The sequence below is a fragment of the Bidens hawaiensis genome, unplaced genomic scaffold (genome assembly GCF_021521415.1).
Source record: "Bidens hawaiensis isolate Kalapana, Puna unplaced genomic scaffold, B.hawaiensis_p1.1 tig00006484_1, whole genome shotgun sequence".
In the NCBI taxonomy this organism is placed as follows: Eukaryota; Viridiplantae; Streptophyta; class Magnoliopsida; order Asterales; family Asteraceae; genus Bidens; species Bidens hawaiensis.
In genome coordinates, this window is record NW_027491435.1 from 651,553 (window position 1) to 678,596 (window position 27,044).

Consider the following 27,044-nt stretch of genomic DNA (forward strand, 5'->3'; position numbering starts at 1 on the left):
AGTCCACGTTTGCCTTCAAACATTCAGACATGACAGGTATTTCTAAGGAGGTAATTACTCACAAGTTAGGCCTTGATTTATCTGTTAAACCCGTCCATTAGAAGCGATGGAAATTCGCTCCTGAGAGGAACGCGATCATACAAGAAGAAGTTGAAAAACTTCTTAAGGCCGGTATGATCAGAGAGGTTAAGTATCCTCGATGGTTAGTTAATGTGGTTGTTGTTTCTAAAAAGAATGGAAAGTGGAGGGTGTGTGTCAATTTTACTGATTTAAACAAAGCATGCCCCAAGGATCGTTTCCCGTTACCACATATAGACTCCATGGTGGATGAAACGGCATGACATGAAATGCTTACCTTTATGGATGCTTCCTCTGGATTTCAACAAATTCAGATGGAACCATCTGATCAAGAGGATACAACATTCATGACTCCTACCGGCATATATTGTTATATTGCTATGCCGTTCGGACTAAGAAATGCAGGGGCAACATATCAAAGATTGGTCAACATGAGGTTCAAGGATCAGTTAGGCAAAACTATGGAAGTCTACATAAATGACATGGTAGTGAAGTCAAAGAGATCTGAGGATCACCTCAGAGATCTTGAAGAATCATTCAACGTCCTGGATCATTACAATATGGAACTGAATCAATCAAAATGCCATTTTGGTGTTAAGGCTGGAAAGTTTCTAGGGTACATGGTTGTTAGGGCATAAAATTTATGCTGAGAATCCTCTATCCTTGATTAATTTATGGATCACTTATCCTTATGATATGTTCTAGATTGTAAAGGATCAAGGATTCTTGGTATTATATGTTTACTAATAGTTGTATTTGAATGGTGATGTGATTGATAGATATACGACTGGAGGACTAAGTCATCCTATTCTTGCGCCACTGGACGTGAAAGTAGGAATTTTAGTTAGTTATTATTTTTCTTTCTCTATATAATTGAGATAGACGATCAGTTAGAAGGACACTTGTATACACACACACCTGAGCAATCTCTCGTTCATAGCGCACACACTTAGCTTTCATTGTAACACTGATCAATATCTCCACCATTTGTAACCTTTTTTTAATATTAATAAAGTGGTGATAGACAATTTGTCATCACCCGGGGTTTTTTTTCCTTTGATCTAATCAAGATCAAGGGGTTTTTCCTCGTAACAAATCACGTTGTTCATCCCTATTTCATTTATACAATCGTTGTTAATACCGTAGCACTGTACCTCACAATTACAGATTTGGATACATTATCCTTAGTAGATTTTTTTTCCAAAACAATGGTCACCAAGAGGGGGATAGAAGCGAGTCCCGAGAAGATAGAAGCCATTATCAACTTGAAGTCTCCTGTGAATGCTAAAGATGTTCTAAGGTTGACGGGAAGAATAGCTTATCTCAATCGATTCATTTCCAATCCTCAGAAAAGTGCAAAGACTTTTATACCCGAGGAAAAATAAAAAGTTTGAGTGGACTCAAAAGCATGAAGCGCACTAAAGGCTCTTAAGGATTATCTATCCTCAGTACCCGCTTTGATGAAGCCTATAGATGGTGAACCACTGTCCCTGTATTTAGCTGTTTCAGGTAATGCGGTTAGTGCTATTCTAGCCAAGGACCATGAAGGATAACAGCACCCGGTCTATTATGTAAGTAAAATCCTCTTATATGCAGAGGTTAGGTATTCTCACCTTGAAAAACTAATTCTTGCTTTGATTATGGCCTCAACCAAGTTGAGACACTATTTTGAAACACATACTATTATCTTGAGAACTAATTATCCTGTTAAGAATGTGCTTAGAAAACCAGATATGTCAGGAAGGATGGCCAAATGGTCTGTGAAACTAAGTGCGTATGATATTCAATATGAGTCCAGAATAGCCATCAAGTCACAAGCATTAGCAGACTTTGTGGCTGATTTCAGTAGTGACATGCAAAAGGAAGCTGACTTGGAGGTTCAACAACTAGAAGAAACCAAGGATCCTTGAATCCTCTTCACCGATGGAGCTTCCAACGTGAGAGGAATAGGATGAGGTATCCTACTGAAATCGCCACAGGGGGACATAATACCCCAGTCCATAGCCTGTGAGTTTCAAGCCACAAATAATGAAGCACAGTATGAAGCTTTGATCGCAGGTTTGCAATTAGCTAAACATATGAGGATCAGGTATCTTCAAGTATATACAGATTCATTATTGATAGCTAACCACTTTAATGGCTCATATGCTGTTAAGGGAGAAAAACTAATCAAATATTAAGATGTTGTGAAAGAACTATCGAAATTTTTCGATTCTTTAAGTATTGTACAAGTACCAAGGGAAGAAAATGCTGGGGCAGATGCCTTAGCAAATTTAGCTTCATCCTTGAAGGTTCCAGAAGCTACGAAGATCCCGATCATCCATATACTCTCACCAACAATAGGAGAACATGAAGTTGGGGAAATAACAACTGACAAAGAGATTGTCCTTTGGGATCCATTATCCTCCAATAATCAAGGATCATGGATCATCCCAATCAAAAAGTACATTCAGAATGGAGATATTACCGCCACGAAAAATCCTAAATCCTTCAAACTTAAGGTATCACAATACGTATTGTTACATGATATTCTGTATAGGAAATCTCTTGCAGGTCCAAACTTGAGGTGTATCGGAGATCCTGAAATCGGTAATATCTATCTAATCACTTATTCATTTCAAATTCTTGTTATTTTAAGGATAATGTATTCTTAACGTTTATCTTTTGCAAGTTTTTAAGTAATATTGCAGATTTCAATAAGGGGTACAATGATTAAGAGGTTGGCCACCTCTCCATCACACTTAAGGTACACCACTGTTTTCTTTGGCTTAGCCCACGATTAAGGTATGATCCTCGATGGTCAAATCTTCCAGGGTTTAAAGGTTTTCACCTTTCTTGTAAATTAGAGTTTATACACTCTCGCCTGGAGCGCACGTTATCCAACGTATATTCCGGGGCAGCGGGACCAGTTCACTATACGTGGCTGACAATTTAGTTGTCTTCAGCTATATGGAGGATCCTACGATTTATGGTAGACGTACCATACCACCGGTTTATAACATTTTCATGTTATCTCAAGACATAGGTTTCTAACATGTTCATGTTAGCTAAGGTTTTGGCGTTTTCAAGTCACTTACGTTTGGGCAAATCCCCGTTGACATCCGTATCCTTGGGTCAGTCCCCAGTTTAACACCAGTACGGGCTTGTCCCCAGTTGCACGGGCTTGTCCCCAGTTTGTTGGGTTTAATCCCAATTAATATCATAAGTTATTTGCATCAGGTATTCTAAAGTCCAACTATAAGGATCAACATCTATGGATTCAAGATCCTTAATTAATTTTTACAAGGATAACAAAAGGTTCAACGCTTATGGTAATCTAGGTCTAATTAGACCTTATGGTATGATTTCTACTTATCAATTTACATTTATTTGGTTAAAATCTCTGTAAACTCTATTACTAGGATTTAAGATCCTTAGATTATTTTTGCAAGGATATTCTATTCTAAAACTTTTTACCCAAAGACATTTCTTAGAATTCTCAATAAAACTAAGGCTATATTAAACTTATTTTGAGAATAACAGATAATAACACATAAATAGTCAAAAGATATTATTTATTAAAACTTACTTAGAATTACCAAAAGCCAACCCGAACTTCACCATTTAAACATGGACCATCCATCTAGGTTAAAGTAAGTTGTTACTAACAGTTTAACCAAGTGCAGGAAAATAAAAAGTCAGGGGCATCAAAGGCTTCATCCCCACAAACAGAGGATCCCTCCACCTTTGCTACCCCTGGAAATTGTCTTAAGGATCAGGGTCCTTCGTCCTAGTTACTATTGTCTGTTACAAACCATTATCCATAAAAACATCACCAAAATAAAAAAAAACGGGCTCGGGCATTGTCTTTAATATCCTTCATCGCCCGTTTAATCAGCTTCTTCACCCTCTGCTGCTTCCTTCCCTTCTTCAACCTCGACCGCATCCTTCGCCTTGCTTGTCCCAGCCTCATTTCCATCAGCCATCGCAGTATCCTTTTCGCCACCAAATTCCCCCAAATTTTGCTTCCACTTTTCCACACCCCAAGCTGATCTGTCAAAAGCAGGTTCAACAGTTTCAGCAACCATCTTGATTCTAGCCTGCAATACCGATCTTGCAGGCCACATCTTCGCCTTATCTGTAGCCCGGGTGTCCTCATCCTGCATCTGAACAGCTAGTGTGGATGCAAGATCCTCATCTTGTTTTTTCTCCTTGGTCATCTTGGAGAGTGCTTTGTCCTTTGCAGCGGCTATGGACCTCATCCCACTGAGAGTTTCCTTGTACTCTTCGACAATCTTCTCATGGTAACTTCGAGCAGAGGTGACGGCCTGCATAAGGAAACAAGAAGATGTTAGAAGAATATATGATCCATGAGTAAGGGCTATCAGGATAAAGGATCCTTACAGCAATAAGCATCTATAGAAGCTATTTCTCGGCATCAAAGGGGTTCTCAGGCTCTGAGCTTACCTTCCATTTGGCTCCTAACTTGGCTCGGGTAGTGACCGGACGTGGCTCGTGCAGTGGAGTGGACTTCGGAGTTTTCTTCTTCACGAACATGCAGTCGATGTCTTCGAGGGAGAACTTGGATGCATATTTTCCAGAATTCTGTGCACCTATAGACAAGAATTAATAGATAAGTTTTAATCATTTTTAGTTCATATTAAACTTTATTGAAAATATACTTACTTGACATGTTTGACTCTGAGTTTGATTCTTGAAAAGCTTCAACAAACTTGGCTTCAGAAGGTTCTGATTTTAGGATCCGGTGCAAGGAATTTCTTGACACTTTCTTTAACTCCCGGTAGCTCAGCCAACAAGGCCAAGTTATCAATTGTGCAAGAAAAATAAAGTGTTAGTAAAGGAATCAAGTATCCTATCACTATTACCTAAGGATCCTAGATCCTACCCTTCTTTATCCACCTTTTGGGTAGATCGGGTCTACCCGGAATGGAATCTCTTTTTACGAAGAAAAATCGATTCTTCTAGAGAGTATCGTTTTGGGTAACCTTGGAGATGGGGATGACCTGGCGAGGTTTGGATTTAAGAATGAAGCGTTTTGAGCTGTGGGTAACCAAATTATACAGGTATGCTAACTCCAACAAGCCGAATTCGACGTCTTCTTCTTCGATTATCCTTTCTACAGCACGAAGAACCCTCCATAACATAGGCATGGTCTGGATGTAACTAATTCCGGTCAAGTTGAAGAAACTTTGGGTAAAATCGGGATATGGGTATTTGAAGCCTATAAAAAATGGTTGGGCTGGAAAACAAACCCATTTTTTCGATACACAGTCACTGAGAGTTGTGGAGTCAAAAGGTCGGAAAATGGTGTTGGTCGGAAACAAAGGACGAATGTTATTAATATCCGAATATGTGAACTTACAGAACTCAAAGGATGGGGTCTCGAGAATACCTTGTGAATGGAGTTTATCGAGGTTTGAACAGCCGGAAGAGGAAGAAGAGACGAAAATAGTAGACATAATTGAGAAAATAGAAGATGAAAATAGGAGAGAGAAGGATACTTGGATGGATGCTGGATTATGTAGTCATAAAAGGGTTATAAATGATCACATATATAGGCGGCAGATAACCATGGGTTTATTGTTAATAATTATCACTGACACACGTCTAATCATCTATCTTTTGCAGGGATTCAAATTTCAACATGAAAGCTGTATTACATAAACATCCGCCATTTTGGGGGCAATTGTTAGGGTATAGAATTTATGCTGAGGATCCTCTATCCTTGAATAACTTATGGATCTATTATCCTTGGGATATGCTCCGGGTTATAAAGGATCAAGGATCCTTGGTATTATCTGTTTACTAATGATTGTATTTGAGTGGTGTTGTTTTGATAGATACAACGGCTGGACGACTCGGTCATCCTATTTTTGTGCTACTGGACGACTCTCGCACGTGGTCAAAAGAGAAGGAACGACTAGTGGGAAGAGTGGTGGATTTGTAGGATTAGTTGTTACCTGTTATTTTTGTTTATAATGAGGTTATGATCAACTAGGTTTTATCACTGGTTAGCTCACGTTCATAATCCTCACTGAGAATTCTCTGTAAACAGTACACACACACTTAGATTCATTGTATTCGTTGACCATAAACTCCACCCTTGTAACCCGTTTTTTACATTAATAAAGTGGTGATAGACGATTTGTAACCACCCGGGGTTTTTGTGCCGGCGATCCGAACCATATCAAGGGCTTTTCCTCGCAACAAATCCTTGTGTTTGTGTTTGCAATTGATTCATTATCATATTTGTTAACTTAGCACTAAACCTCACAAAACTAATTTGGTTACAATATCCTTAGCCGATTTTTGACCAAAACAATGATGATGATGATGATGATGATGATGCGGGAGATGATGAGGAAGAAAGTGAGGAACATGAGACAACTGAGGCTGAACTAGAGTCTGATGTGGAAGGTGAGCACCGGTCAAAGAATAAACATGATAAAGGAAAAAGGAAGACCGGTGAGGCGTCAAAGACACCTGCTGCTGCTGAAGAGGAAGAACCTGAGCGTCATTTCAAATGTTTGAAGCGGACGAAGGACTCCCAGAAGCTTTCTCCTGCAAAGATGCCTACTTCACTAAAGGTAATCTTTCCTTCTGCTTCCGCTATGATTGCCGAATCCTTAGCAGCCCCACCACCTACCACACTAACTATCATATTACCAACAACCACCACTTTAGCTGACCCATACATAGCATCACCAACCACTATATCCCAAACTATAGAGAAGCTTAAAGCCAGACAAATTAAGATAACCAAAGCCTAAATCCAAAACCCAACTAAAATCGAAACCCAAATCCAAAACAAAGGCCCCTACCCTTAGAGACGAACCCTTACACCTCCCGAAACCTCACCATCTAGGCTAGATGAACCTTTGCCTTCAATCCTAGTAAACCTACCCATAACCACCACCCAAGCCGAGACCGAACTAATAACCCAAACCCTATCACCATCGAGAATCACCTCACACGGGGCCTCACCCACATATCAATTTACTTCACCGATTAGGGGTTCATCATTTTAGACCTCTACCTTTACATCATCCATTCACTCACAAACCACCTCACAAACCTTAACCACCACCACGAACCTATAAGCCTACCTCTAACCATTACAACATCCTTCCCAACCCAAACCATAACCATACCAATTCAAACTACTCCACAATCAACCATCTCAACCACACCTTCCTCAACACTCAAAATCCCAATCATAGTAGCCACCCCTGTCTCTAGCGGTAAGTTGAAGAAGTCCCCTGTGTTTCAAGATCCTATCCTCGATATGATAAAAGCACTTGAGGAGGGAAACTAAAAGAGGGAGAAACGAGAGCTTTTGTTGATCAAGATTGTCAGGGATCAACAATCAATCAATGAGCAGGTGACAAGGCAGCGTGATGCCCTTCCATAAAGGGTAGGTGAACTGGAAAAGAATCAAGAGCTTGATAAATATCTAATTGAGAGTCAAACAACGTGGATTTGTACATTACAGAAAAGAATCAGCAGTCTGCAAGAATTGATCAATCAAAGCTCGCTGAGGAATGCTGAACAACACGACGAGATTGAACGGCTTCAATCAAGGGTTTCTCATCTAGAAACCGATTTACCTTCCTCCTCCAACTTTGCAAACAATTCTAGGAGGGAGTTAGACTCAACTCTTGACCAAGCAAGGATGGACTTTGAACGCCTTGGTTCAAGGGTAAGTTTGTTGGAAGGTGGGTCCAATTCTTCTAGGGTCATGGACAGGTTGATGGGTGAAAGTGTGAGACTGAGGACAATGATAGAGCTGCTGGAAGGGGAAATGGAGGATCAACAAGGTTTTAATAATGGTCGGAACCTTGTGAATGAGTCCCTCTTCAACAATTACATTGCTGTTTTGGAGGTAATGCGGATGACTGATCAAGATGTAGAGAATTCGAGGTCTCATTTGATGAACACAATAGGGGATTCCTACAAAGTAGTGAGCAAAGAACCAAGCCTAACAACAGAAGAATATCTGCTCTTGCAAGACTCGATGCTGATGCCGAGAGGATCAAGACTCAAGGAAAAATTCATGGAATCTTCCCTAGTGCCCACAAAAGAAGCTGGTGGAAGTGGTGATGGTGTGAGTGCTGGTTATGAAGAGCCTGTAATGGTTGTTGGAACCATTACGAGTACTGAAGTTGTTGCTACTAGTGCCACTAAAACTAGGCAAGTCAGTGCAATGACTTCCGCACTTGTTGCAACTACATCAGTTGCACAAGTGAGTGTTCCTGCTACTACTGTAGTTGCTCCTGCTGTGCAACAGCCTATGGTTCAAGGAGGTGATGGTGATGATGGAGAAGATGTCGAGTCCGATGATGCTGATTCAGATGGTGACGATGATGAAGCTGAGAACTAGAATGATGATAATGAAGATGATGATTCGTTCGACAGTTTCGATGAACCGCATGGTGGAAGCGGTGACGATAACAATGATGATAGTGGCAGTGATGATGCCACTGGTGGTCATAAGGTGAGTGAACAAGACTCACCAAGTGAATCTCAATGAACGAGGGATGCCGATGCAGTTGAGGATGAAATAGCCTCAATCTTTAATGTTTTCTCTTTTGCAGATACCAGCTCCCCAATTCAAGAGGTTGTGGAAGAAAATAAAGAAGATAGTGATGATGGAATAAACTACTCTCCTAATCCGGATACTCCGGAAATGGAGATGGAAGAAGCAGTTGAAGAGCCTATTGTCACTATTTATTTATCGTAATAAAATTAATAATATATTTAGAGTTTGTTAATAAAATGGTTTCACAAATAACTAAGATGTTATAACCCGGTGTAAAAGTTATCTGGGTTTGGTGAGATCCGAGACCCGCTTATTTTTTTTTACTATAAATTGTTTCTTAATTATAAGTAATATCTTTTTAAAAAATCATATAATAATTTTTAGTATATCTCTATTTTATAGGATTTTCACATCAATAATTTGGTGAGATTGATTTTTAATTTAATAGGAAGTTATAACCTGTTTAGGGAATATTTGGGTTTGGTAAGATCCATACCCGTGAATTCGGGTCAAATGCACGAGAAACCTCCATTTAAAAATCAAGCAATCTGGTGGATTCCAAAAAAGGGGGAGCGACCACATTGCGACACGTATGATTTTTGAATTTTCGTTTATATAGATTATAGATTTATATATATATATATATACTAGTTTGATCCTCCCGTGTTACGGGATTTTATTTAAAATTTTGTTTTTAATCGTTTTGCTATTTTATAATGATTTTTTTTATTTTTTAATGTAGTTGTTTTAATTCAGTACATATATATAAGTTTGTTAATATATTTTTAAACGTTTGGGTTTTATCAGTTGAGATGTTCAGGATTTTTAGATTTTTAACAAAAAAATATAAACGAACACGAGCATGTTGATTTTTTTGAATGTACAAACATGAACAAAAATATTTGTCTAATGAAAAAAGGGGCGTTGATGTAGTTGACGATGGTTGGTAGTATCGAAGTTAACCGACGATGGAGATGATTGACCAGCAACTGAGAACATGTAAAGCTATTAAATTAAATTAGGTTTTGATGATGAAAGTGTTTATCAATAAATGAGATCTTATAACCCATTTGAGGGCTATTAGAGTTTGGTAAGACCCGTAAACCGTTAAAATTATTCTTTGATGATTAAGGGGTTATTCCACAAATAAATAAGATGTTATAACCCGTTTAAGGGTTATCCGGGTTTGGTGAGACCCATGACCCGCAAAAAATATTGTTTGATTATGAAATAGTTTTACAAATAATGAGATGTTATAACCCATTTAAAGACTATTCGGGTTTGGTGAGACCCATACCTGCGAATTCGGGTCAAATTCATGAGAAGCCTCCATTTATAAATCAAGCAATCTGGTGGCTCTAGAAAATGGGGGGAATAACATGAAAACAAAACCTAGGATTTTATGGTAGACAATTATATCAATAGTTATATATATATATATATATATATATATATATATATATATAAACAAAAACATAAAAATCCTACGTGTCACGATGTGGTCACTCCACCTTTTCTTGGAGTCACTGGATTTGCTTGATTTTTAAATGAAGGCTTCTTATGCATTTGATCCGAATTCACGGGTACGAGTCTCATCAAGCCCAAATATTTCTTAAACGGGTTATAACATCTCATTAAATTAAAAACTAATCTCACCAAATATTGATATAAAAATCCTATAAAGTAGGGATATACTAAAAATTAATATATGATTTATTTAAAAAAAATATATATATTATTTATAATTAAAAAACAAATTTTATAGTAAAATAAATAAATAAACGAGTCTTGGGTCTTATCAAACCCATATACCTTTTAAACTGGGTTATAACATCTCATTTATTTGTGAAACAATTTATCATCAAACCATAAGTATATTATTACCTTTCATATAATAAAAAAAAATAAAAACTCAAAAAATAAATAAATATAAGAAACAAATAATATAAAACAACCCCCGTAATACAGGGATAAAAACTAGTATATATATATAGGGTTGGTATCATTTAAAAACTCTAAAAAAGTTAAGAACTTTTAGGAACCCTTATCAACTAAATAGTTTTATATTTTTTTTATATATTAACATTATTTAAGAGTAGTTTTATCATATTTTATATAAATTTTTTTGATTACATATATTAATCACAAGTTTACATATATGTAAAATTTGTGTACTAACAAATTTACATATGTGTCAAACAAAACATAGATATGTATAAAAACTAATTTTTAAAATTGTAATTGTAGATATAGATATAAAAATGATAAAACTAATCTCAAAGAACATTAACATATAAATTTTTTTATAAAAAAACATTAGTTTTCAAGGGTTCCTTCAAGTTCTTAAATATTTTTATAGTTCTGTAATGATACTCATCCTATATATATATATATATATATATATATATATATATATAAGGTGGGATTTAGAGAGAACTAATAAAGAATTATTTTTAACTATTTAAAAAAAATATTTTTTGGTTTTTTTCTTTCCTCCTTCTAATAAGATAATATTGTTACTAAAAAATTTTGTCGATGTAGTGCATATGTGCACTAATGCCTATTGCATATATACAATAGTGTTTTATTATATATAATACAACCCAATTGCATTATACAATACACACTATTGAATATATGCAAATACAACACTAATAATTGTATGCAATACACAAGGTCGCATATAAGTAATACAAAACTAATGCACATATGCACTATATCGATTTTTTTTTAATTTTTGTATATAATATAACATTATTGCACATATACAATACAAATGCATATATGCTAATCAACACTATTGCACATATAAAAATACACACTAGTGCACACACGCATTAAGAAAAAGTCGATATATTGCATATATGCATTACAACGAGTTTTTTTTATACTTTTTTTGTGGTGAAGAATAACAACATATACTAAAAATGAAAGAAAAAAATTAAAATATTTTTTTTAATTAAATAAAAAATATTTTATTATTAGTTCTCTAGTTCTCTCTTGATTATTTCCCTATATAGTAATAATAATAATAATAATAATAATAATAACATATTTGTTTAACTCCATCAACTATAAATTATTTATTTTATTATTATTATTAGTAACTTGGATGAGTACAAGACTAAAGGAATATCCGAAATTAAAATTTACAAAGAAGCTTGAAATAGATTGTAAGGAACTTACACTGATAAGAAACCAACATAACAAAAACGATTAAACAAAACACCATTAAATGAGCCACAAGCCTCACCATTGTGTGATCTATTTAAGATTTTAGTATCTCTATTACATAGGAATCTCTTAAAAAGGGGGCAAAAATGTAATAAAGAGACAACTTATATTTATACGCACACCAACTAATAAGGTGATGGCTAACTTACCCATTTTAATATAGCTTAAGTCTCTAAATCACTTATTTATTTACATACTTGATGTTTTTTTTTCATGTTAATAGGAATAATAGGTAGGGTTTGGAATGGATTTACGTATTCCTAAGCCCATACTTAGTTACCAAAGTCTCTCCCAAACCCGTTTTATACCAATTGGGTATTTATCAGGTGGTTACCCGGCAGTATTGGGCAAATCTATGGGTTCTGGGTATACCCGTTAACCTTTTAAAATACCAATCGGTATACCCGACCCAAATTTTGTGAAGTATTTATCGAGTGTTGACAAAATGCATCTAGTTAATTACATCGGATATGTAACAATTAATCAATTACAATTTATTATTATTATTATCATAAAATGTCTTTAATAGTAATTAATTAAAAAATAACTGTTGTAAACAAGTTTTAACGTATAAGTAATGCTCACGGTTTTATGATATATCTAAATATAAAAAAAGAGGATAACAAAACAACTTAAGTAAAGAATTAAATAATATTTTTAAGGTACAATTTTTTCAAAGTAAATGGGGTTATGTTTTCGGGAATATTGCAAATCCCTTATCTAACACTTGCTAGGAATTTCAAAAGTAATCTTAAACCAATGAGACGCATATTACCAGCCCCAAATGCTTCTGAGTTTTTGGTTTTCCCATCAGATTTGACTTTCATGGCCATCTATATGTACTAGTATACACATTTAGTTATCACATTATGAAAAAGATAGTTGGCGAATACATATCTTTTTATTATATTCAGGTATTGCCCCCCCCCCCCCCCCCTCTCTTCCGCGGCCCGGTCTGCCATAAGGTTTGTTTAGATAATTTTGGTGAACACGCGGTTCATTGCAAAGAACTCCCCGGGTTTAAATATAGACATGATTTGGTCAGGGATGTCCTTTGTGATGTGTTAAAACGGGCGGGAATCTCGGCAAGAAAAGAGGCTCATGTGAATTTCTTGTCGGATCCGCGTGAAGGAAGGTCTACTCTCCGACCAGCGGACATTCTTGTGTTTGGGTGGGCGGGGGAAAGCATGCTTGTGTGGACCTTACTGGGGTGTCCCCTCTTGTCGGGCTTAGGGACACCGGGTTTGTTGCTAGGCATGCCGTGCTAAAGGCAGAAGCAGAAAAAATTGCTAAGCACGAGAAGGCGTGTGTGGAGAATCAACACGCCTTCATTCCTTTTGCTTTTGACACATTTGGGTCTCTTGCCCCCGATGCTGCTACGTTTCTAAAAAGAATTCGGCGGGTCGTGCACAGTAACTCATCGACGCCGAAGAACGATAACTTTATTTTTAGTAGGATCGGTTTTGCTATTCAAAAGGGGGTGGCGGCGCAGCTTGTTGCCCGCTTACCTGCCTCTTTATTTTAATTGGTTCCTTTTATTTTTAATATTACGAAGTTTTAAGGTCTTTGTTTTTATAGTTAAGTGTCATTTAGTACCTGTAGTTGGCTAACTACGTAACTTTAGTACCTATTCTTTATTTTGTTCAACTGGCTACCTTAGTTAAAAAAAAACTTGCATTTTTAGTACTTTTTTCTAACTCCGTCTAATTTTTTTGTTAGGTACTAAAGTTGTGACGTAGGCCAAACCACAAGTAATAAGATGACACTTAACTCTTGTTTTTAATCGTTTTGCTATTTTTTTTGTAGTGACTTGTTTTATTTTAGTACAATTAGTTTGTAATGTTAATTATATTTTAGTGTTTAAGCTATTTCAGTTGTGATGCGTAGTTTTTTAAAATTTTTAACAATCAATCATAAACGAACACAAATGCATTCACACACTCGCGCGGCGGCTTTGAATAACAACCCCCCTTCAATTATTTTCTATTTTATTTTACTTTTTGCATTCTATTTCTTCTTATGTTCTCTCTGTTTTTTTTCTTTTCTTTTTTTTACAAGTTCCCTTTCACTCCTTTTATAATATATTACATGTTAAATTTAATATCTTACTTTGTTATAATATTTAACTAACTATAGTTTGAATGGCAAAATTTAGGTGGTCACGTCTTTATCTTTTGGTTATTGCAAACACTTCAATATTTAAATTGGAACCGACCTTTGTACGATTCTTTATACGTATTGTATCGTTGCTGCAATGAGCTGTCGTCACCACCTATTTTCTTTGAAGTAGCAAAGTATTTTTTTTATTGGTAATGTAAGCATATATATTTAAGAAATAGTAAAAGCTTGTTACAAAACACTAAGAACTATTTCAAACATACTAAATACGTGAACATGTTTTCAACTATAATGACATTTTCTTAATTATACGGAATTATGTTTTGCTTGTCACACAATATTCATGTGAAACCGTTCACAAATGTTTAAAGTTTGTTGTGATTTTCACTTTTCTTTGAATGTTTCAATCAAAAAATGAATATATAAATGAATTTGTTTTCTATATTTTGTAATATTTTTAAATTTGGTTATCCTTTATAGTAATATTTTTCACATTTGATTCATTAAGATATTTTCCTGATTTTATAATTTTACATTTGAAAGTTAATGCTTTTCATTTTCTTATATTCACTACTACATAACATATCTATTAAAAGCGGTTTTCTTGTTCCTTAGAAGCGTTTTAGACCGCTTTTAACATCATCGCTTATAATAGATTATGTTTATCATTTGAAGTGGTTTCCTATATTCATATTTACTTTGAAGCGGGCTTCCCTTTGAAGCGGTTTTCCTCTTGGAACCACTTCTAACAGCTCATACAAATCAAGCAGAATAAATCAAAATAAACTATTGATTATATGTACAACTCATACAAATACACATGAACAACACACCAAAATAAATCACCGATTATACAGCTGAACAAACCATACCAAAATAACTCAAGAACAATATTAAGCAAAACAAACATCTGCTATATATATATATATATATATATATATATAATGTTTCCAAAAATCATATAGCATTTCCAAATTAGATCAAAAGTACTTCAGGATACAAGTTTTCAAAATTCAACATCAAAAGCATACAAATCTAATATAAAGCGGGCTTGTTCGCAAACAATCGATCAAAGCGGCGGCATTACTCCCATTATTGTATCATCAATTTCCTTGAGCTTAACAAATCCCGATTCATGCCAAATCTAAAAACAAATAAATAAAGTTAGAATAATCGAACAAAACCACACTCTTATATATAAGAGACCGGCAAACAACCCAATCCAAAACTAACCCATAAACGAAAACACGGAACAAAAAGCACGACCTTCATTTTAAGTTTCGCTCTAAAACCGAACCCGGCTCAAACAAACTCAAGCCCGAATAACCAAACATATATTGTTACTAATCCTAGTTGACTATAATACCTTTAGTAACCAAAGTTAACCTAACAAATATTAAACCCGACCCAATCAATCCCAAGCCCGAATAACCAAACATATATTGTTACTAATCCCAATTGACTAGAATACCCTTGGTAACCAAAGTTAACCTAACAAATCCCGAACCCGACTCAAACAAACCCAAGCCCGAATAACCAAACATATATTTGTACACACACACACACACACACACATATATATATAGTGTAAGGATCCTAAGAGAACCCTTTGCAAATTGAGAACTTTAAGAACCATTTTGAACCACTAAAAACACATTTTAAAAAATATTTAAAAAAATCATAAAACAAAAAATAACAAAAATTTAAAAAAAGTAAAAAAACCAAAATTCTTATATTTCATTCCGGTGTCATTAAAAGAAATAATAAAAAAATAAAAAAACGTCGTATTATACACATATGTATAATTTTATTTAATCTTTAGTTACGTAATATACACATATGTCAGTGTCATTTATCTTAAATTATACACATGTTTATAAAAAAATCATGTGAATGTACATATATATATTATACATATGTGTATACAATTTGCTAAACCGAGTTTTTTTAGTGAAACCGAGATGTTAAAATAAGAATTTTGGTTTTTTTACTTTTTTCATTTTTGTGTTCTTTTTTATTTTATGATTTTTTTTAATTTTAGGTTTTTTGTGGTACAAAATGATTCTCATAGTTCTCAATTTCAAGATCTTATATATATATATATATATATATATATATATATATAGCTTAATAAATAAATATAGTGTAATAGTGTAATAAATAAATTATTATAAATAATTAGAAATGCTTACATTGTTGGGGAATTGATTATGATAATAAACAAATTCGAAAATATGCTTTATGACCATATATTCGCATTCCCAACTGCCTTGTTGTTGCTTGCACTACAATAAAAAAATATATACATTTAACTAGAAACTAATTAGCAAAAACTAAAAAAAATACAAAAAATAGAAAGCATACCTGAACCATTTTCCATGTAAGCATTTCCCAGAAAGCATCTCGAATTATGTTCGTAAGAAGATAATTTTCTTGGTATTTTACGCCCTTTATAGAGTCTAAAATATATACTTCTTTACGTTTGGGGGAAATTATAAACAAAATCCAATGACCCCTACAAAACAGAAAGTTATTGAATAATTAGATAAAAATGTAGTCATAAACTATATAAAAATTAATTAAAATACGTAAAAATAAAATATGTATTACTCTGCCAAATGGGGAGCAAGCAAATATTCTTTTTCTTTATGAAGATTTAACATGTCAATAATGTGACGTTTAACTTTTTCGGGTTCAAGTTGGCATAAATGTGCGGTGATAAAGTCTGGGCTTAGAAAACCGCATGGTTTGCCTAAACGAATAGACTCCTCATAAAAATACCTTAAATTAAGAAAAAGAAACGTTATAAAATTAATAAAGTCAATAATATATAAAACCGGTATATTGTACAAAAAAAATTACATTTCAAACCAACTTATGTTGGTGATATCAACCCTCCCTTTTGCGAATACTTGTAACATCCCATCGTACTCGAGCCAATTTGATGTTACCGTGGAAAACATCCCGTCAGGTGTAGAATACCCAATTGCATCAGATTCTCGTCCAACGTAACGATGTAATCGATCAACCAAAGTTTTATCCTTTTTGATCGATTATTTATTACCTTCAAAGCTTTATCAATTGCTTTGGACTGCCTTTCTTGATCGGTTTAAGCGGTTTTCTTCACTTGTGGGTGTTCAACCTTAACTTTTTTTGGAAGTGGTTGAACTCGATCATCTTCCAAATCATCCCACTAAAACAGCAAACAATATGTTATAATCTAAACACACACACACAAGCATATATGGGGTTGTAAACGAGCTCGGTTCATTAGCTTACGGGGAGCTCGACTCGTTTCAAGCTATGGCTCGACTCGCTTGGTATTTATTAGTTAACTCATATTAATAAAAAAAAAATTATAAGAAAAAAAAAAGAAAACCATAAATCATTTGACATTATATATGTATATATTACTCATATACTTTTGACGCTGTCCAAATAACCTGTGCAAAACTCGGTCGCCTCTTCAGATGTATAACCTTGAACAATACAAGCATTAGGTCGATAAAGATTTCTAACATAACCTTTTAAGATGCCCATATAACTTTCAAAAGGGTATATGTAGCGTAGAAATACATGACCACAAGCTTAAATTTCTCCTATGATATGGATTACTAGGTGAACCATCACATCAAAAAAAGACGGCGGAAGTACATCTCAAGCTCACATATGGTGGCGATAATGTCTTCTTGCAATGCATCCAGTGACTCGGGATCAATAATTTTCGAGTGAATCTTGTTTAAAAAACAAACAAAGTTTTGTAATGGTATGTCGGACGTTATCTGGTAACAATCCACAAATTGCAATAGGAATCATATGTGTCATCAAAACATGACAATCGTGAGACTTCATACCAACCAACTTACAATCTTTCATCGAAACCAACCTTTTAATGTTTGCAAAATAACTAGATGGAACTTTAATGTCATGTAAACATTGACAAAACTTTTTCTTTTCATCTTTCGACATAGTATAGCACGCATGTGGTAGATAAAAACCTTTGGCCGTCTCAACAGGAGCAAGCTCTTTACGTATTCTCATTTCTACCATGTCTTGACAAACTCTATAGCCATCTTTAGTTTCCCCTGGAAGGTTTAACAATAAGACCGAAAGGCTGTCACATACATTTTTCTCGATATGCATAACATCTAGGCAATGTCTAACTTGTAATTCCTTTCAATATGGTAAATCCCAAAATATTGACTTTTTTTTTCCAATTGCCTTCAGTGGAAATGGTTGCTTTCTCGCCGCGAGTTGTTTTCTCGCCACGAGCTGTTTTCTCGTTGCGAGGTCTTTTCCCCAGCACAGTATTTATATTTTTAACTCGGTCAAATGCATCAAATTGTTGCCTTATTACTTCATGTTCTGAATTCCCGTCAAACTCCTTCTTATCTCGATTAATGTGATCAAAAGGAAGGAATCGTCGATGTCTCATGTAGACGAATTTTTTGCATTTTCTCAAATGCTTTGAACTTGTCTCATTTTCATAAACAGGACATGCAAGGTAACCTTTAGATTAGCATATGCTAGAAAATCACTTATAGTGCATAAAATCATGGCTCTCAAATTAAATCTCTCCTTTTTATAAGAATCATACACTTCCACACCAGTACCCCATAGAGTTTTTAAGTCATCAATCAACGGAGACAAGTAAACATCAATGTCATTACCAAGTTGTTTCGGCCCCGGAATCAACAGTGACATCAGTATGTATTTTCGTTTCATGCATAACCACGGTGGAAGATTATAGATGCATAGAAGAACTGGCCACGTACTATGAATACTACTCATGGTTCCGAACGGGTTGATTCCTTCTGAACTAAGTCCAAACCGTATGTTACTAACCTCGTTGCAAAACTCTGGATACATATTATCAATATTTTTCCATTGAGGTGAATCTGCCACATGTCTTAATTTTCCATCATTTACACGGTCATCTGAATGCCAACGCAATAATTTTTCTTCCTTTTCATTTAAAAATAAACGTTTTAGTCTCGGTATAATTGGTAAATACCACAACAATTTAGCCGGTGGTCCATTTTTCTTCACATCATTGTCAACTTCACTCGTTTCGGTTTTACGCTTATACCTCGACACACCACAATTAAAAACACTTGTGATCAATTTTGAACTTTTTTCTATACAACATACAATCATTTGGGCATGCATGTATTCTTTTTACTTTCAATCCCATCGGACACATCATTTTTTTGCACCGTATAAGGAAACTGGTAACTCGTTATCTTCCGGAAGCATTTCATGCACAACCTCTAATATATCCGTGAAACTTGTATAACTCAATCCATGCTTAGTCTTTATGTTAAACAATCTCAACACAGCACTAAGTTTGGAAAATTTCAAACAACCAGTATATAATGGTTTTTCTGAATCATCAAAAAGATTTTTTAATTTGTCTAGTTCATCATCACTAGCATCAGTTTCTAAATTGTTAAACATGTCATTTAAATTGTCGTTGGTGTCATTTATTGAATTACGTTTATCGTCATTCTCTAAATTATTTGACGACGTGCCTAGATCACCAAGTGACTCCCCGTGCATTGACCAACAAGTGTATCTAGGCTTAAAACCACGAGTCGTCAAATGAAACTCTATTTCATTGATATTATCAAATATTTTGTAATTTTGACATTCCCTAAAAGGACACCAATTCATTTCATCTCCACATTTCACTTGATTATCTTTGGCAGCCTTAAGAAAACATTGAACGCCATTTATATATGTTTTGCTAGTAGTTGGAAGGCCATACATCCAGTCTTTACGATCCATCTGAAAAGAAAATAACAAATAAAATATATGTATATGGTGTAAATCGGTGCTCTAAGGCGGCGGATCCTAACCCACTATTTGAAAATTATATCTCGTATGTATACATTGTAACAAGTTGACAATTTAAGAAAAAAATCGGCAGCATTTCCCCTCAACTCCCCAAGTATGCGTATAAAACGCAAACTCGAAAGAGTAGGAGGAAATAACTGCTGATTTTTTCCTCAAATAGTCAACTTGTAAAAATGTACACATATCCTAAACGAGATATAATATCCAAAAAGCAGTCCCAAAAGGGGACAATCCAAAATTTATATCTATTAGATAAACTTTGGACGGGTATATACTCTAAAGGGTTATCTAATAAGAATGCATACACTATGTATAACTAATACATGTATATAAATTACATACATATGTATATAAACCGGAATTAAAAAACCAATAATTCTAAACCAAACCAAAAGAATCCCAAGAAAACCACAATGAAATGCATCAAACCGCACACACACCTAATATATATATGTAAATATACATACACAAATATCTAATATACATATATATAAACACTAAAAAAACTAAAAAAGTAAATAAAAACACTAATTTTAAACAAGATAAATACTAAGTCAAAATCAAAATTTTTGGTACCTCATAAATGTGCTTTGAAAGCTTTTAAGAGAGTTGGTTGAGATAATAATGGAAGACTAGGGTATAGCCCGTGTTATACACGGGTGAAAAAACATGTCAACAAACATAATAAATTTAAACAACAAATTCAAGCAACACAAAACTTCTTCAGGCTTTCGGATCAAAACGTTAACCATTTACATTGTCTAGATATTAAAAGTTAAAATTTACAATAAGTTAATGTACGCCGAACAAATAAAAAACATAAACAAAAGACATAAACATGTTCTTTCATATTAAACCACCGTCAACTTCTTCAAATATTCTACCAAAAGAAACTCATTTTGCTTCACCACCTGAAAATATAATAGAACAATAGAATCCAAATTAAATATATTATAATAAATAATACTATTATTAGAATAAATTGTTAAACTTCTTCAAACATTCTAACAAAAGAAACTCATCTTGAACACTTATTTTTGATTTTTGACCAATCTTGCAACAAACTTTTAAATCACTAACATTAATATTTTGTTAAACTTGCAAAACTTAAAAACGTTTTACAATAAATGAATTTTCAAATAACTTTGGAAAGATTGTTTAAATTTATGTTGACTTTGTAAAGATTAACTTTATCATAAAATCAGTTGCTAAATAAGTATATATATGTGTGTGTGTGTGTGTGTTTTAAAAGGAAAATCAAACCCGAGCTGACCCATTAAAAATATGTTTTTAACTCTAAAAAGTTTTGAAATATAATTTGTTATTATGGAAATGTCAAATCCGTTTTAAACTAATTTATTGACTGCTTAACAAAATAGTTTGTAAAACAATCAAGAATTTAAAACTGAATCTAACTGAACATTAAATTGATAAATTTTCAAACTTTGGACTGAAGCGACAAAATATCAAACCACAGGGACTAAAAAGACCATTAAGTCAAAATAAGAAGGAGAAAGACAAAAATACCCTTAAACTAACGGCATAGATGGATGTCGTTAGACGAATGGGACATAATTGGCTAATATTTAAAACTATGAGGACTAAATTAACAAAATTTCAAACTTTGGACTGAAGTGACGAAAGCAGCTAACTACAGGGACAAAAATGGTTTTTAACTCTAATATTTAATAATAATACATTGAGTAATTTATGAATCAAATAATAACAATAATAAAAACATAAATTATTTCCTTAATTATCATTTTTATAGTCAAAGCTTTAAATATAATTTGAATTTTAAATTATAGTAAATGGGTCAACTAATAACGGATTAAGTTAATGTACATTTATATTTCTAGAAAATTCTAGAATAAGCTATATTTGGAAGATCAATATTATACTTTAATATGTATTTTAAAGATCAATATTATAATATAGTAAATTTATAATTAAATTTCTGGAATATTAAAGATGATTATTATATATGAAACAAATAATTTACAAACAAATTTATTAAACATTCACTTATAATTTAGTAAATATTAATAAAAAATTATTAAACAATTGTATTATTAAATCGAAGTTTCTGACTTTTGATAAAACTGAAACAAAATTGGCCGGAAAAAAATCAAAAATTGGACGAAAATTATGTTTGTTAATATTTAGTAAAGAAACCAATAACAAATTGGACGAAAAAAATCAGAAATTGGACGGAAATTCACTTCTTAATATTTAGTAAACAAAACAACCGTTTTTATTATATTCAAACAAAACGATGTGTAACACATGGAGGTAAATCAAATATGAAAAATCAAAAACATAAAATTCAATAAACAAAACTCAAAACATACTTGAATGATTTTGGAGAACGAAGTATTGTAGCCAATTCCTGCAAAATGAATACCTTCCTCCCATTTTGAAATCTTCATAGAGCGGCTTTGTTTGGTCAATTGCTTCCTAGGATTAGGGAAACGATATTAAAATTAAATCACAACATAATTCTTGAAATCAAAATTTGATGGAGAACATAAGATTAGGGTTTTTTCGTGGAGGAATTATGAATCAAACCTATGGATTATCTTGAGATCCTCAACGAAAAGAAATCCGATTGTGAAGAGATGATGTTTAGGGTATATCTTGGAGCGACGACAGAAAGATGTGAAGATGAAGTCGAATCTAGTCAGAAGGCTTCTTAGGTCCGCGATTGATTTGAACAGATTAATCGTGAAGAAGATTTGATGTTGTTTGGAAGTGTTCGTCAAGAAATCGTAGAAGAGGATGGTGGTTTGATTTTGAGAGGGTTTAAATGTGAATGTTATAATCTAATGAGAAATTGGCAAACGGGTCATAGGGTTATAAATAGGGATGGAAAAAAAGCCCGAGCCCGACGGGTATACCCGAAACCCGAAATAAATGGGACGGGTATACCCGAGGCCCGATGGGTATGGGATTAGGATTTAAAAATTTTCGCGGGTACGGGCCGGGTATGAGATTAGATGATACCCGACCCAATTACCTGAATACACATACCCATTTACCCGAACCATATACACAAATAATATACCCGAAAAATTCTTTATATTTCATAGGTTGTGAAGCATATATATAGAAAATTATATAAAAATTATAATGATATTATTTATTTATTGTCATTCTTTTATATATGTAGTGCATTATATTTAAATTTGTAAGAATTGTTGTATGAATAAATGGTAAAAAATAATTAATTATAAAAAAATGTACTTGAATGTCCCAACGGGTATACCCGATACCCGCAGGTATGCCCGATACTTGACGGGTAATTACCCGACAAATACCCGACGGGGAATGGGCCGGGTATGGGACACGGTTTTACAAACGGGTACGGGCATGGGATTACCAATACCCGGCCCGAACCCGGCCCATTGCCATCCCTAGTTATAAACCACAAATCCGGGTTCGTGTTTATTGAATTTTGTAAGATTTGTTATTAAAATAAAAGAGTTTATTACGTGATAATTGTAAAAATGGTAATTGTCCACATGTCATGTAGGTAGCATCCTATGTGGATGTCTTAGTTGAGTGCCATGTGTACAATTGTATTGCTTTAATAGTATTTAAAGATTTGAATGAGTGTATAATAATGGTAGATTTGGATAATTGGATGAGAGTAAAAGCTAGCCGTTACTGTGCGTACATATATTGGAGGGTATTTTAAAAATCAAATTGGAAGAAGGCTTTGAAGCGGTTGATTAAACAAACCGCTTTTAATCAAAATATGTCTTCTATTAGAAGCGGTTTACATAACCACTGCTTCTAATAAAATATAAAAACGCTTCTAAACCATAACTTCTGTAGTAGTGATTTTAATATTCAACCATTCAATATATTGAATTATTGTACTATGCTAGACACCCATATACTACACGTGTTAAACAAATGAATTTTTTAAATTAAGTATTAAACAAAATATTAAAAGTTCGTGATAAAGATTTAGAAATCAAATAACATAAGCAAAAAAATAATAATAATAATAAACAGACATAAATATTAGGTGAAGAAAGATAAGTGTCAAACTAAATGATGGTAACAAACATTCAGGTTTACAAAAAAAGGAGGAAGCGTAAGTCATAGATTGAGAATGATGCATATCAAACGTATTTATAATATGATCATAGAAAAAATAAAGAAAATCAGTAGATGTTGTGGGTTAGTATGTTGCCAAAGACTAGTAGATTAAATGCATAAAACCCTTACTTGCTCAAATTATTAGAGTAGCAATGTATTAGATAATAACATAAAGCATTTCTCATTAAATTATAATTATTGTATTATTTATTTATTTAGTCAACCTCCTTTAATCAAGTAGTGATTTATGTAGATGTTATTGTAAAAGTTAATTGAATCCTTGTCATTGAGGTTGATTTTACCATTTGTTTATATGGTATAAGCCGTACCCTTCAATCCCTAAAAACATTATTTTCACTTCTCTGTTTCCTCCATGGCCGACGGAGCAGACAACACCCTCCCCATGAGCACCCTTTTCCATCTTCTCACAATCAAACTCGCCCCTACAAACTACTTACTTTCGAACAATCATATGCTTCCTATCTTTACCCTTCAAAATCCTTTTGGTCACATCGTTGGTTCCTCTCTTGAGCCACCGGAGACATTTACTGAACAAGATGAAATTGCTAAACTGACCTCCTAGCATGTTATTATTTTGAACGCCTCACTTACCGAAGATGCTGCTACTGAAGTACTTGGTATTTCTAGAACTCGTCGGATTTGGTTGGCCTTAGAAACGACTTTGTAATTCTTTTGTTGAGTGCGTGCATTCCTTACGTGACACTCTTCGTCATCTCACCAAGTTTCATCTTCTGTTACCGATATCAGTCGTTGATTTAAATCAACTTGTGATCGGTTATCAACTATTGGTGAGCCCGTTACAGATATGGGCAAGCTACACTTCTTTCTTTGTGGGCTTGGTCCATCCTTTGAATCCTTTTGTGTTACTATACGGGCGATCAAATCACCATCGCTATTCCATGACCTCGTAACTCAAGCTGAGAGTCATAAGTTATTTTATCATTCTATTCATGGTAGTTCAACACCACCAACGACCTTCATGCCCAACACAATCGTACCTCTCGAGCCTGCTCCTCTAATTACTATTGTGGTAGTTCTCGTGGGGGTTCAAACAATGGTTGGGATCGATCTGTGAGGTCCCGAAACTGGACGCCATATTTGGTGTTAGATTTACTCAAAAACACAGTTATATACAAATCGGAGTTACTAGAAACTTTCACAGAATATTAAACTTCAACCATTCGTTACATATTATTCAAATTAGTCTTTAATTCTTAAAATAAATGAAACATGAAAATTTCTTCCTTCTTCAGATGCCAGCCTTCTTTATTCTTCTTCCATGTGTGCCCATCAAGCCAACTGCTTCAACCTAGTTGACCGTGTGCATACTAAAAGCCAGCTACACTGAGTGAGGTATAGTTTAAATAAGTCATATGCTATTCTTACACATACGTACATACACATTCGCATCCGAATATACCATTCTTACACACATAACTTGTACTTACCTTCTTACCTCTTATATATTCCTACATTATACTCTTACAATCTTGCATATATATATATTATAAAGTGTGTCACTCTAACTCTTGCTCATGTATTATAAGGGCTTGCTACCCTAGCTCTTGCACTAATATTATAAGGGTCTACAACCCTAACTCTTACACATATATTAAGGTATGCCACCCTAACTCTTGAATTTTATCCATTCTACAACCTTTACAATCATATATGCAATAAATCAATAAACACACATGACATATTCTACAATATAAAGTTATATTTAATTAATGTATATAAATTCTTTTCTTTCATGTATGCACACAACTCCAAAACATTTTAATGGAAAGGGGGATAGAAACCCACCTGGATCCTGTTGCGTTCTGAGTTAACTGTAATTCCTTTCTTTAACTAGGAATGACTTACTGTTTAACGGGTACACATGTTAATTAACCACATAACTGACTAGTAGAACTAACCCAGTTAGTGAACTAAGACGACGGAGTTAGCTAAGATAACTTGATAGACTAACCTCGTTAGTTGAGTCTACGGATCTAACGGGGTTACTTTAATTAAGAAAGTTACTTAACTTAACTTAACCAAGCTAATGAGGTTAACTAGGCTAACTTAAGTAACATACCCGTCTAATTTTCTAACTAAATTAACCTTAGTTAACTAGGGCTAGTCATGGTTACTACTATCTACTTTATTTTATTAATGGCGCTAAGTGGGGTTAAATATTTCGTGTTAGTTCGTTGGAATTAACGGGTTTTGCTAACGGAATCAGTTCATTTTGTTAAGTCCTATTCGATCAGGCCCAACCCTCTTAAACATCCAAACTGGGCTCACATAGGGGTTGTTCGTGGATCGCAGCTCACATATTAGGTTTATTTGGGATCACATACGGCCCAATCTAGGGATCGCACATCTTAGACTCGCATGTCTGAGTCAATTGTGGGGCTCGCAAAAGTTGGGCCTCTTGCTCACAGATCTCATTTTCTTGGGCATGCATAGGCCTAAAATCCAGTTCAAAATTCGCAAAAATTATAAGTGATGGGTGGGATTCGAACCTGCAACCCCTGGTTTGATCCCAGCATGCCCTAATGATCCGCGCTACTGGAATTATACGTGCAGATTTGTTAATATACAGACTTATACTCTTCCGACCCTTATTTCTCTCTCTCTCTCTCATTAATTTAAAAACATTGGCTCGAAATTTGGGTTTACTAGGCTAGCAAACCACTTGTTTGTATCTGGCAGGTTCGGTTAGCGGCCCACGCTTAGACTTGGTCTATCAAACTCGTTTTTATGGTCCGTTTTTAATCAAGTTTGATGCTTTATTATTAGGGGTATTGGTTTTTAATACTCCCAAGTTTCAACAATTGGTTAATAACACTCCCAACTTTTACTTTGTCATCCACCACTCCTAACTATGACCTTATTTGTTTTTATCACTCTCTCCAACCAATTTGAACCGGATTCCGCACAACATATGTAGAAAAGCAGTTATGGGGGTGTTTGGCCTAGCTTTTTTAGCAAAGCTTATAGCTTTTTTAGCTTTTTTTTATAAAATAAGCTTCATTTGATGTTTGGTTTAGCTTTTTTAGCTTAGGCTTATAAACTTATATAAGCTAATTTGTAGAAGCTTATT